The 14356-nt window shown below is 41.7% G+C and overlaps 1 protein-coding gene across 1 annotated transcript in view; it reads left to right on the forward strand.

Moving 5' to 3' along the window:
* The window catches only part of PLCXD3 (phosphatidylinositol specific phospholipase C X domain containing 3), a 173663-nt gene that overhangs the window by 103886 nt on the left and 55421 nt on the right, over positions 1-14356 (forward strand). The window lies entirely within an intron of this gene.

Here is a 14356-nt window from a genome sequence, read left to right on the forward strand (position 1 = left end):
AACAGAAAATATTCCACATTTACTTTTTTTTCCTTATATTTTATATGACAAACTAATTTGGGCTTCTTAAGGACTTAATATAAAATAAAAGTCTGGTGTGCTTTGTAAGATAGATAGCAAAATATATATATATATATATATATATACATATATATATTTCTTTTTATTTTTCAGAAAGTAATTGCTTTGCTATTATTTTTAAATTTCTTGAGCTAATAGCTGATTACCTGCTCTATGAAGAAATCATATTTTGAAAGGAAAGGCTTACTAGAGTTGATTTACTAAAATCTGCTACATCTGGTGCAGCTCTGCATAGAGACCAATCAGCTTCCAAGTTTTATTGTCAAAGCTTAATTGAACAAAGTTTTTCTTAGAATGTGATTGATGATTATACGTATGTATTTTATTATGTTTTTTATTCTAAAATATAAAGAGAGTAAATTTAAAAAAAAAAATTTAACAAGCTGAAGCTAGAAGCTGATTGGCTGCCATGCACAGCTGCACCAGATATTGCACTTTCTAGTATTAGTAAATCAACCCCACTATGTTTTCAGTGAGTACCTGTTATTAGCTGTTAGGCTTGATTTACTAAAGGCAAATAGGCTTTTTACCGTGCAAGTAAAGTTCCACTTTGGAAGGGATTTTTTCTCAGATCTTTGTGAATGTGGTTACATTTCATTTTATAAAGACTACACAATCTCATGCAAGAGAAATAACAGCACATGATTTTCTTCCACATGATTGAATGATGGAAGTCAGCAGATGTTCACTACATTCTCTAAGCGAAGGCAAAATTCACTTTCAAAGTGCAACTTCTCCTGCAAAGTGAACAGTCTATTTGCATTTAGTAAATAAAACACCACTGTCTCCTTTAAAGTCACATTACTTTCGATTTTATTCCCCCCTCTAGTGACTATACCTGAACATGTGACCCTATCCCTATCCTCTCTATGCAGTGCCTGAATAGCCAATGGCCAGGCCCAAGCCAGGCCAAGCTCTTTGCTTTGTGTAAGCTCTGACACTGAGCTTACACAGAGCTTTATACCTGGGGTTCCAGCAGGCCAAGAGGGCAGTGGGGGAATGTGGGGAAGGCATAGATCTTATCAAACACCATTTTACACTATTGAAGCTTCTTGTTTGTTTTGCTTTAATTGCCAATCTTAGAATGCTGTGAAGTTGCTTACCACTGAGAAGAGGTTTTTCACTGCCTCTGCCATAGTGCATATGACCTACTTGATCTGAGAGGTCATACATGCTCCAAGTTTTGGAGTTTATTCTATTTTTTGAAAAGGAATCATTTGATACATCATGGACACTTGATACATTTTGCACATTTATGTATGTGTATTTAAGAAATTTAAATTTTTATTGCAATATTGAGCACTTTGTTACTGTAATATGTAGAAGGTCATGGGGGTCATCAAACATTTTTAGGGTTTGATTAACTGTAGGTTAAATATTAGGAATGATCAAAATTTCATATATTGACTATTCATTTAAAGAGAGTGTTTTTTTTTTACAGCAGGCCTAGTAACACATAAATATTGGAAGTTGATCAGTGCAGAATATAGGGAAGAAATTAGAGAAGGTGGGCTATAAAGAGAAGCTTTCGCTTTGCAATGAGTAGATAAAATGACAAGTTCACCTGAACCCCAAAGAAGCTGCTGTTTCTTGGGTCCCCTGTTCATAGTGCCTACGATTCTGCAAGTGACACCACGCTCTTTGATACACCTGGGATGAAGGGAAAATATGTATTGCAAATATATTCAGTATACCAATAGCTTAAAGAAACAAGAACAGCAGTATTGCACAACAAGTATGCACAGCAATGGCAAATAAAATATAATCTTGGTAACAGACAAGTGGAACAGAGTGTACCCCCTAATCCCTGGGGTAATCCTGCCTAAAAAAGTCACAATAACATTCTGAAAATCTATATTGAACCCCTTTCCTCACCTTAGTCTACAAGCTCTGTAGACTCCAGAGGTCTGCCTAGTTTGGTGTTTTTGATAACTATGTTCCACTTATCTATAGTTGTATTATGTTTTGTTTGATTTTTTTTATGCAAAGAAGACACTTTTGCTGCATTGGAAAAGCCTAGCTGCGTCCACACTGCAATGCGTCTGCTGTCTGGTAAATTAGGCACTACCTCTCTACAAGCACATTTACAAGATTCATGTCTCTCCCAGGAAATTTACTAAAATATGGCAGTCTTGGCTGGATATATCAGCCTCTCAAATGGCAGATCTGGCCTCTGTGCAATCCTCCCTCTGAACAAGTCGGATATTATTTGTTCACCCTGACTTAGAGAGAGCACTGTGTGTATGAATGTCGTCTATGTGTTGTTGAGTGGTTGTGGTCTGGTTGGTTCACTGCTATACTTTTCTCTTTTGTTTGTTGGCTGGCTCTAATTGCCCATATCTAATTTACCAGTGATCTTTATCACCCGCAGCTGAATGCCTTCATACCTTGTGGTATAGCTTACCCTTGTGTTATCTCATTGCTACTAGGGCTCTGCGAAGTCGATAACAACAAAATCATGAATCAAGAATTCACAAGAAAACTGGTTACATAAAGGACAAAATGTGATACTCGTAAATATAAATAGACCATAATGTCCCTGTCCTGTAGGAGTAACAAAAGGAGAGTCAGTAAGGCTGCCACAGTGAGGTACTTTTAACAACAAAGGCAAAACAGCCGTATATCCAGTTAGGTGTGAGAGAGGTGTCACTCACCACCTGTGCAATCAAGTAGTGACAGCATGATGTTCCTAAGACTGATAAATTCCATGCCAGGAGTCCCGGAGACTACTGCCAACTTCGGGAACCTCACTGGTCAGGTCCTGATGAAGCTGAGTAAGATATGCCCATTGGCAAAACGTGTTGATGTCACATGTGAGTGATTTCACAGCTGGCCGGCGCATCGGAGCCACGCTCCATGGGGACATGGAGCACCACGCTTATTTCAGGCACTTACCGATCATCACATGTACTCCCTAGGAAGCGAAGCCTGACCAGTGGAGTTCCCGAAGTTTGCGATAGCCTCCAGGACTCCTGGCAAGGAATTTATCAGTCTGAGGAACATCATGCTCTCATTACTTGATTGCACAGGTGGTGAATGACACCTCTCTCATACCTAACTGGATATACAGCTGTCTGGCCTTTGTTGTTAGAAGTACCTCACGATAGCAGCCTTACTGACTCTCCTTTTGTTATTACAGGACGGGGACATTATGGTCTATTTCATGGCCGGTGCATAGCACCTTGTCTACACAGCGTAACAAGGAACATTACATCTCCTCTACCTGTTTTAGGAGTAGTGAGTGACATTCTGCCCCAAATTTGATGGATAGCTGGACATTCACACAGGCAGGGCACTGCCATGTATGTTCCAGACGGCGATTACCTCATGTATTTTCCACCTCTTAGGAGAGTATACTCACTATCATTCAGTTGATTGCTAATTACCATCTGTTACTGGCTGCTGCTTCACATATCTTCAAGGATTACCATGTTTTTCCTATGGCCCTATGTAGGCCTATTATCTAACATTGATATTTTTATTTGAGGACTGAGTCTTCTAGCAATAATATGTGGTACACTGTTTTCATTACCAGATATATACCTATGCTATTATGGTTACCTACTGATCTACTATTGATACTGATCTGATAATTCCATGCTAGATATATTCTCAGATTGGGCTCCTATTTCCAATTTTATTTGAATTTCATATACATTTTGTTTATGATCAATGTATAGCCAGATTGCTATTTTTCTACTATATGTATATCCCCACCATGGTGGTGCACCCCGATGGGTGTTTGCTGTTGATGCAAAAGACCTGTGAGTTGTTGTCCTTACAACATAACATGACTTATGGCCGGTCATGATGACTTTTCTTTCTTTTTTTGTTTTTTTAAGGAAAATTTATTGGGTTTTTGTGGAGTCATACACGGTAATTGACCAAAGCAATAAAAAACATATAAAGAAATCACTTATTACAGTACAGAACCATAAGATGAATCGTACATTATGCTGATAGTATCTGAAAAGGAATGAATATAAATCAATTAAGTTTCAACTGTGCTGTAGAAAGAGGGAGGGGTGAAACGTCTCCATATACTGGGGAGTTTTGGATATTTGTTAAAATGGTTCGAAGGTGTGAGAGTTAGCTGTGTGATGAAGTGTGATTCCTTGGTTCTGGACATGAGTGGTGGTTTAGATGTGTTGGCTGAGGTCTAATGCCAGTCTATGACTTCAGTGAGAAGAGTAGAAAGGAAAACTATGAGAAGCTGGATGCGTATGTGTAATAGTTATCAGAGAAGAGAAGGAGTATGAAGTGGAAGAAGGAATTAGAGAAGAGAGAAAGAAAATAAGATAATAAGATAGAGGGGGGTAGCAGCTGTGGCGTGCTAACAAGTTAACTTGACTAAAAGAGTGAGGGGGGAAGGGAAAAAGGAGGGAGGGAAAGAAGAAAGGACCATTAGAACCCTGAGATCTCTGTGTTTGCAGAGAGATGCGATGGGAGAAGAAAATGAGCTTAGGTAGAGTGGTATGATCCAGATCTGGTTTGTGGCATAAGGAATGACATTAGTGATTGGGTAGATTAAAGATATACCCTTAGTTCTTGCTTTTTCTTAGAGAGAGAAAGGTGTGAGAAAAATGAGGGGAAATCCTCTTTTCCCATTTTCTAAATTAGGTATGAATGGTAATTCAGGTGTAGATGCCTATGTTATAGGTAGTAGCAGGACGAGTCATTCGGTCTAGCTCTTGCTGTAGCCCAAATCACAGAGAAACCTAAAAGGCAACCATAGAAGCAGAAAGTAGATACAGCAGGTATACATGAACAGATCCACTTTTTTTGGTTTTAAGGTTGTCCTGTGTATTGTCTTAAATTGAGGTGATGGCTACTTGCAGTCTTGACTCAATTGTCTTTTATGTGCAATTTTGCTAATAAAGCATATTTTCATAATTATATGAGTATCACATTTTGTCCTTTATGTAACCTTTTTCTTGTGCATTCTTCATTAACGATTTTGTTGTTTCTGGGCTTTTTTGGTTACTGGGCAAACTTCGCACTTTAAGCGATACCAACTACTATTTAGGCCTCAATCTTTATGGTTATTTACTCTGCGTAGTCGACTATTGCTATCGTACTTGTTCTAGATGGCAACTGTTTTGTAAGTTAAATGCAAAATCCTAAATAAACACCTTAAAAAAAAACCTTTCCCACTGGCCAACACATTGGAGCCTAATTCTGGTGTTGGGGCACACTTGATAAAGTTCCTCCAAACCCGGGTGAAGACACCTGCGCTGTGACCCACATGGGCAATACTGTTCCTTTTTAACAAGGTATAGTGGGAGTTTGGCCAGTGGCCGCTCAACTCCTGAGATGACGGCTGATCTCTCTCCTTTCCCCGATAGTGGCTCTTCAACCTCAGCAAAGTCTTCAACCACAGTTTTCTGTCTAATAATCTGGCAGTGAGCTCAGTCGGTGACAGTACGGATTTAATAGAAAATGTCCTCTGCAGAGAAAGCCAGCAGCATGGTAAATGGCTATAAAATGTCATATTTATTAGATGTAGCAGTAAAATACAACCAGAAAACAAATTTCAGCCATAATGGCCTTACTCATGAGTCATTTCCTCTGCTGTGCCTCTTCCTGTCCCAGATACAGTGTTAAATGCAACCAGATGCACACTTTGTCTCTCTCTCTCCATGTCCTCTTCACATCTCCCTGAGCCTGGGAACAATCTTTCTCTTTCTCTCCCCCACAGAACCCTTGTGAACTTGGGAAATGTAGTTCCTTCTTCCAGGCTGCAAAACAGGCTTAATCCATATGGAGCCACCTCTCCCACAATCCTCAGTTCTTCCTAGCTTTCATAGCAGTCCAAACCACGCACATCCTCTTCCTTTGTGTGATGGGCAGGCTTAAACAGGCTACACTCAGTCCTGTAATGACAGTCTCCTCTTTACAGTCATGCTTGTCCCTCTGACAGCTTGAGTATCATCGGCAGCAGAGACAGTGAAAACTGACAGCCAGGTCTATACAGCTACTCCTCTTATGTCAGTGCTGCAAACTGGAGCTACATAGAAGTCTGTGCATCCAGGATCCAACCAGATACTGAATGGAGTTAAATGCACTAAATAAAAGCAGGAACATCTAAACAAAGGAATAAAGTGATCTGGTAAGTATGAAAGTTGTGTACACTTCCCATTCGACTTGTGTGTAGCCAGGTGCCACTATATAATTATGCCTTTCAAGAACATTTACAGATGAGACTATGATTAATCCTTTTCTCCCTAGTGCCTAGTACTGGTACTGCTACATCACTTCCTGTTAGCAGAGTGGATTCAGTTTTTCTGACAGCAGAGGATCTTGGGACCTGTAGTCCAATAGTCAATACATGCTGAATTCCTGAGTGCTGATTGAACTACAAATACCAGAGAGAGCTGACGAATTAGAGGGATTCTGGGAGAGCAGATATATTCTACAGCAAGGGACTGGCTTGCTCTCTTCGTGTGGGATTGAGATCTAAACACAGGCAGACTGCCGTTCTCCTCCAGAGACAGACTGATGGTATACTGGTACGGTACTCTGCACATCAGTTCAGCACAACGGTGACAGCGATCACCACACTGGGATCGCATCAGCTTCTCTGCATCTGGACTGTCATTATCTGGTGTTCACACAGACATCTCTGCTTGCTGCACTGACAGGCCATCAGGGGGCAACTCTGCACATCCCTGCAAACAGCCAAGAGCCTGTGCAAGAGCTTCTGTTCTTAGGAGGCTGTGCTATCCATGGGATTGATGAGCGGCTGGATGCCCATACTCTTTCTGTCATCACTCTAAAGACATTGCATCTGTACACCTCAGTATAAGGAGATCTTTGCTTTGAGCAGAACTTCATTGAATTACTAGTATTCACTACTATTTTTGGGCCCCACCATTGCAAGCAGAAGACAAGGGACACCACCATATCAGGAACTTTAACCTCTTGCCGAATGACATCTACAGTGCGGTTGTCCAGTTCTGGGAGGGCATCATATGACGATCTCCCAGAATGCACCCTCCTGCGTGCCCCCCAGCGGTGCGCACTTGGCGATCTCCGTGATTGCTGTGTCCTATGGACACATCTGATCACGTAATGAGGTAAAAGGCCAATCACAGCGGCCTTTTACCACATGATCAGCTGTGTCCAATGACACAGCAGATCACGGAGTAAATACATTTTCCGGTTATTGGCAGCACTTTCCTCATGCTGTCACAGTGTGAGGAAAGTACTGCCGATAACCGGCAATTGTCATAGAACAGATCAGCACTAATCATCAGGGCACTAATGATCAGTGCCCTGATGATCAGTGCCCAGCAGCGCCGCCCAGCAGTGCTACCCACCAGTGCCCAGCAGTGCCTCCCACCAGTGCCCAGCAGTACCACCCGTCAGTGCCCAGCAGTGCCTCCCATCAGTGCCACTCATCAGTTCTGCCCAGCAGTTGCAACCATCAGTACCCAGCAGTGCCACCAGTCAGTGCCCATCAGTGCTGCCTATCCATGCCACCTCATTAGTGACCATCAGTGCTGCCTATCAGTGCAGCCTCATCAACACACATCAGTGAAGGAGAAAAATTATCTCTTTGCAAAATTTTATATTAGAAACAAAGAAAAACTTTTTTTTTATTTTTTGCTCTTTTTTTGTTTATAGTGCAAAAAATAAAACACCCAGTGGTGATAAAATACCACCAAAAGAAAGCTCTATTTGTGTGAAAAAAAATGATAATAATTTCATATGGGTACAGTGTTGCATGACCGCGCAATTGTCATTCAAAGTGCTACCGCACTGAAAGCTGAAAATTGGCCTGGGCACGAAGGGGGTAAAAGTGCCTGGTAGGCAAGTGGTTAAACATCACAGGACTCAAGTTGCAATCTCTAGTTAACCTCTTCACTGCTGCCCTATAGCAGAAATACTGCCACAGGGGTGTGTAAAATCGTGTGTGTGTGTATATATATATATATATACACCGTGTTCCAAATTATTATGCAAATTATATTTTTCTCATTTACCTAAATAATTGATGTAAATAACAGTCAGCATAATTCTCATGTTATCAATTATTAAGAGTACAATTCACATTTTATTGAACAAACCTCCTAATGATAACAGGATTTTTGTTAAACATAAAACACTTACAATGCACTGTTCCAAATTATTACGCACAGGAAGTTTCAAAACACTTTATAGGTTATAAAGAACTGAAAATTGTCATTTGTTGTGTTTGCAGCATATTTACTGAAATCAAAAGCTATTTCAATCAAACTTTTAACAACATTTTAACTTTTTAAACATTTTAACAGGTCACCCCTTATTTGATAGCAGCTTCACAAGTCTTGCATGTATTGAACTTGTGAGTTTTTGAACAGTTTCTGCTTGAACTTGTTTGCAAGATGTCAGAATAGCTTCCCAGAGCTGCTGTTTGGATGTAAACTGCCTCCCACCCTCATAGATCTTTTGCTTGAGGATGCTCCAAAGGTTCTCAATAGGATTGAGGTCAGGGGAGGATGGAGGCCACACCATGACTTTCTCTCCTTTTATCCCCATAGCAGCCATTGATGCAGAGGTATACTTTGCAGCATGAGATGGTGCATTGTCATGCATGAAGATGATTGTATTACGGAAAGCAAAGTTCTTACTTCTGTACCAGGGAAGAAAGTGGTCAGTCATAAACTCCACATACTTTGCAAAGGTCATCTTTACACCTTCGGGGACCCTAAAGGGGCTGACCAACTCTGTTCCCATGATTCCGGACGAAAACATGACTCCACCACCGCCTTGCTGATGTCGCAGCCTTGTTGGAACAGGGTGGCCGTCCACCAACCATGCACTACTCTATCCATCTGGACCATCCAGGGTTGCACGGCACTCATCAGTGAACAGGACTGTTTGAAAATTAGTCTTCATGTATTTTTCTGCCCAATGCAGCCGTTTCTGCTTGTGAGCATTGGTTATTGGATGCCGAATAGAAAGTTTATGCACAGTTGCAAGACTCTGGAGGACTCTACACCTTGATGTCCGTGGGACTCCAGAGGCACCAGCAGCTTCAAATATCTGTTTGCTGCTATGTAATGGTATTTTAGCAGCTGCTCTCTTGAGCCGATGCATGGATCTGGCAGAAATCTTCCTCAATGTGCCTTTATCTGCACGAACCCGTCTGTGCTCTGAATCAGCCACAAATCTCATAATAGTGCGATGATCACGCTTAAGTTTTCATGAAATATCTAATGTTTTCATACCTCGTCCAAAGCATTGAACTATTTCACTCTTTTCGGCAACAGAGAGATCTTTTTTCTTCCCCATATTGCTTGAAAATGGTGCTCTGCTTAATAATGTGGAACACCCTCCTTTAGTAGTCTTTCCTTAAATTGGGCTCACCGGCCAATCTAATTATCACAGGTGTCCGAGATTGTTTTCAGTGATCAAAAGAGCCCTGACACACAATGCCATCCATGAGTTAAACTGAAAAACAAAATATTTAATCATTGTGACACTTAAATAGAATTTGCATAATAATTTGGAACACGGTGTATATATAATTTTGCATTTCCGGGTAGGGGGAGTGCGTGAGCCATTCGTGGCCTCAGCTGTCAATCTAGCCGGCACCTGGTGATCGGTGAGTAATACTGACAGGGGGAGAGAACTGTATGTAAACAATACAGTTCTTTCCCCTGTCGGCTCCAGCACACTGCTTTGCATGGCTCTGCATAGCACAGCCATACAAAGCAGTGTGCTTACAATGGAAAGCACAGACACAGCCCCATAGTAAAACACACACAGCACACAGTTAATCCTTTGATCATCCCAGATGTTAACCCCTTCCTGTCCAGTGCCATTAGTACATTGTCAGTTCTTTTTATTAGCACTGATCACTATGTTGGTGTCTCTGGGGATGTCAGTGACACCAAGTCAGTTCCCCCCAGTGTCAGACTGCTCACCTCATATCGCAGTCCCGATATAAGTCGCTGATTGCCTCCATTACTAGTAAAAGAAAATTCCAGTATATATACCGCCATTTGTAAACAGTATAACTTTCAGTTAAACTAATTAATTTACATGTATTGGGATTTTGTTTTAGCAAAGACATGTAGCAGAATACCGTATTTTCCGGCGTATAAGACGACTTTTTAACCCCTGGAAATCTTCTACAAAGTCGGGGGTCGTCTTATACGCCGGGTGCTGGGCTGAAACCTTACCGTACTTCCGTGCTGACGCTTCTGCGCATGTCTTCGGCAGCAGTAGACGATCGCGGATCAGCATAGCTCGCAGAACTGCATGAGACGTCGGATGCAGCAGTGCTCGATTGAGCTTGACTGAAACTGTGATATGCAGAGAAGGGATACACATCGGGTAGCGGCTTCTGCGCATGTCACAGTTTCAGTCACGATCAATCGAGCACTGAACGGCTGCATCCGACGTCTCATGCAGTTCTGCGAGGAATGGTGATCAGCGATCGTCTACTGCTGCCGAAGACATGCGCAGAAGCGTCAGCTCGGAAGTACCGGTATGGTACTGCTGCATCTGACCTTGTCCCCTTCATTTCTATGAAATACAGTAATTAATTATTAATATTATAATGTGGCAGTTTTGTGCAATTTATGGTACCGCTCGGATCATCTTGGAGACAGGCAGGGCTGGGCAGGCAGGGAGAGCTGACCCACCCAATCCAAGCAGGCTTTGTATGCAGTGTGCACAGAAAATACTGGTACATCTCTTGCCGTGATTGGTTGGTAGAGGGGTAGTCTTATACGGCGAGTATAGCCCAAACCCTATATTTTAACAGGAAAAGTAGGGGGGTCGTCTTATACGCCGGAAAATACGGTAAATTTTGCCCTAAATGTATGACGAAATTTGATTTTTAAATTTTTTTGGGACATGTTTAATAGCAAAAAGTAAAAATATTTTTTTTTTCTCAAAAATTGTGGGTATTTTTTAGTTTATAGCGCAAAAAATAAAAAACACACAGGTGATCAAATACCACCAAAAGAAAGCTCTATTTGTCGAAAAAAGGATGTAAATTTAATTTGGGTGCAGCGTTGCATGATCGCGCAATTGTCAGTTAACGTAACACAGCACCGTAATGCAAAAAATGGCCTGGTCAGGAAGGGAGGTAAATCCTCTGGAGGGCAAGCAGTTAAATGGACCTCTTCACTTCCAAGTCCATTGTTATTCAAATTAGGGTGCTTGCCTCAGTATGCGTTTACATAATTCTCTGTATCCACCATTGCGGCGTTAATGGCCTAGAGGGAGTTTAATAGGCTGATGCTGCAGTTTAATAGTTGAAGCTTATTACTCAGGACTGTGTAATTTGTTAAACATTGCTAATTGAATATTCCTATTTCACCAATGTTCTATTTTTATGCATTAAATGGGGTTGTCTATCCTAAACCGATTTTTCCTGTAGCCTACACTTTGAAACAAGTCTAATATAGAGGTGTTACTGAAGAAGTGTGTCTCTTGCATTATTATCCTATACTATTGCAATATGTTTGAACCAAGAGCGGCAGAGGTGTCAGGAGGAAAAGCATTATCAAGCGGCCCCTGCGGGGGTAGTGCTATGTGTGTTTAAAAAATCTTACTGGTTCATTATATTGCTCATGTATTGAGGTTCATTTTCACTGCAGGTTATCATCATCCATAGGAATATTACATTGTCCTGTTACAGGTGTGTTGGGGGATGGGATATTCGATCTAGCGGGGTCTGGGGGGTAGGGGGGTGATAGTGGGCTAGTGTTATACCTCAGCTCCCTTCTGAGGGAGGGGGGTGGTTGATTGGGTGGGTCTGGGAGGATCATTGTGGGAGGAGCATTGGGGTACCTTGGGAGGTGCCCTTGGGCTTTTTTGGTTTTGTTTTGGTTGGGGGGTTAGAGGGATTGCTGAGGGGTGGTTGGAGTTTCTGGGGGTGGGGGGGGGGTTGATTTGGGTACCTATTGGGGAGGATTGGGTGCTGTGTGCACACAGGGGACATCTTTGGTACCATCAGTGACTGTCTATTGTGGGGGAGTTCCATTATGCCGGGGGTGGGAGTGATTACCAGGTCCCTGATGCAATGTGTTTTACGTTGTATGTTTTGTACGAATAAATACGTTTTTGAGGTTAGCCTTTTAGGTGTGTAGCCTATTTTCTTTTTTCCTTGGTTTTGTATTATATGCCTTAGGTAGCATCCTTATGGATTGTTCTGGAGGCACCTCATCATTTTTTCTTGAATTCCAGTGGACTCCCCGGCTTCCCTCTGCTCCCCCCTTTTTTTATACTAAATGTATGAGTGCCAGTGTGAATGTATCAGGTTCAGTCATTCTGGACCCTACTAAACAGAAATCACATCCCCTCTTTGTATATAAGTGGAAGTATCTTAGATTGTAAGCTCCAAGGAGCAGGGCCCTCCTAACCAGGGGCAGACTGACCATTTGGAAACTCGGGCACTGCCCGAGGGCCCGGGGTCAGTAGGGGGCCCCATGAGATGCCCCTGGTACCTTTTTCATAGGCTTTTTTGAGTTTGGGCAAGGACACAGGGGCTCCATGATCCCCAATTGCCCGGGGGCCCCATGAGTTGTCAGTCCGCCCCTGCTCCTATCCCTCTTGTATTAAACTGTATTGTTGCTGTATTGTCTCCCGTTATATTGTAAAGCGCTGAGCAAACTGTTGGCTCTATATAAATCCTGTATAATAAGTATCCCGCCAGTATAAATCTGCCTAAAACCACTGCTTCCTCCCTCATACCTATGCTGTATGATGCTGGTAAAAAACAGAAGATCTGTATAAACTCTAGTCTACACGATTCCAGTCACATGATGCTGAAACTGCAGCTCCCCTGTATCATGAAGCAGCTGCTGCAGGGAAGAGGAGGGAGCGCCAACAATAGAGGGGCAATGAAATCCAACGGGTGACATCAAAGCTCCTGGAATTTAGCCCCTTTGTTGAGTACACCATACAGGGGCTTCTGCATCATGTGACCGGACTGGAGCGGACTGAAATAAGATACAGTATTTACATAAATCTTTTTTTTTTACCAGCAGAATACTTCCACTTTATTCCAGGCAGACATTAAAATAGCTATTATTGCAAATTAAACTTTTTTAATTGATTTGTTTATTGGACTCAAACAGTTGTACAAAATCACAAGTGTACATGAATTCAATCTGAATAACAGTGCAAATAGGCGTGTACAAAAATGAGTAACATAAAGCACAATAAAGGAATATAATCATTGACAGACTGAGTTGTGTTAAAGGATAAGTCCACCTGTTTTTAGGGTGGAACATGTAACATGTTCCCATAGCCACAACCGCGCTTGCTGCCCCCCCCGGGGAGAAGTTTCCCAGTACGATCTGTCAGATTTGAAAACAGTGTGGCCATTCAGGGCTCCGCCCACACATCACATCCACAGAGTTCATTGAATGAGCGCCTACAAGTCCTTAGCGGCTGTGGGATTGTAGTTTTCAATGAGCTACCACACCACTGTGGAGTACTGTGGAGCATGGTGGTAGTTCATTGAAGCTTCCTGTCAGAATATCTGCTTGGCTGTACATCTCATACATCCCGTACAGCAAGCAGATATTCTGACAGGTCTGCAGGAGACCTGCATGGCACCAGCGATCTACTGATCTCTGGTGCAATGCTTTCCAGGCTCCTTTGCACAAAAATAATAAATGCACATTTTTACCTGCAAAAAAATATGCATTTTTTTTCCCCGAACACTATTTTATTGAAAAAAAATAATAACATGAACAAATCACATTATGATCATGCAGTTGTTTTATTATATTGTTTTATTATATATACCTATGAATGTTTTTCTATAAAATATGTATGTAGTTTTATTATATTTATCAATATTATTAGCACTAATATAATGATAATTCTCCTATTCACCATAGCAGATATGGATAGGATTATTGACCATCTTTCCCACCATTCCACTGTTTTATTGCCGTCAGCAATGTTTTTGAGATGTGAACTCATCCAGCTGGCTAATGAATCTTCAAATCTTCAAAAGCTGGCTAATGAATGTCAAATGATAAAATGTTTTCTAATCTTACACATGCCACTTTGACACAATTAAGCCCAAAAGGTTTTTATTATGATCGTATTCCTGTCCGTATAATGTTTTTTATATTTCAATTGCAATCCGATCCTGTTGTGAGACGAGCCGTCCGCTCCTGATTATGCCCCTGATTTTCCCCCTGGTTGTTAAGCCGGCCCCTTGTGCCGTACAGGTCTTCTATAAAATGGCCGATTGCTGGACTTTTTACAGACTTGATAAAGTGCATGCGCACGAAACATGTTGTCCTGGTAACCGGCG

The sequence above is a fragment of the Staurois parvus genome, unplaced genomic scaffold (assembly GCF_062004578.1).
Source record: "Staurois parvus isolate SC_StPar_1 unplaced genomic scaffold, SC_StPar_1.0 ptg000438l, whole genome shotgun sequence".
NCBI classification, from domain to species: Eukaryota; Metazoa; Chordata; class Amphibia; order Anura; family Ranidae; genus Staurois; species Staurois parvus.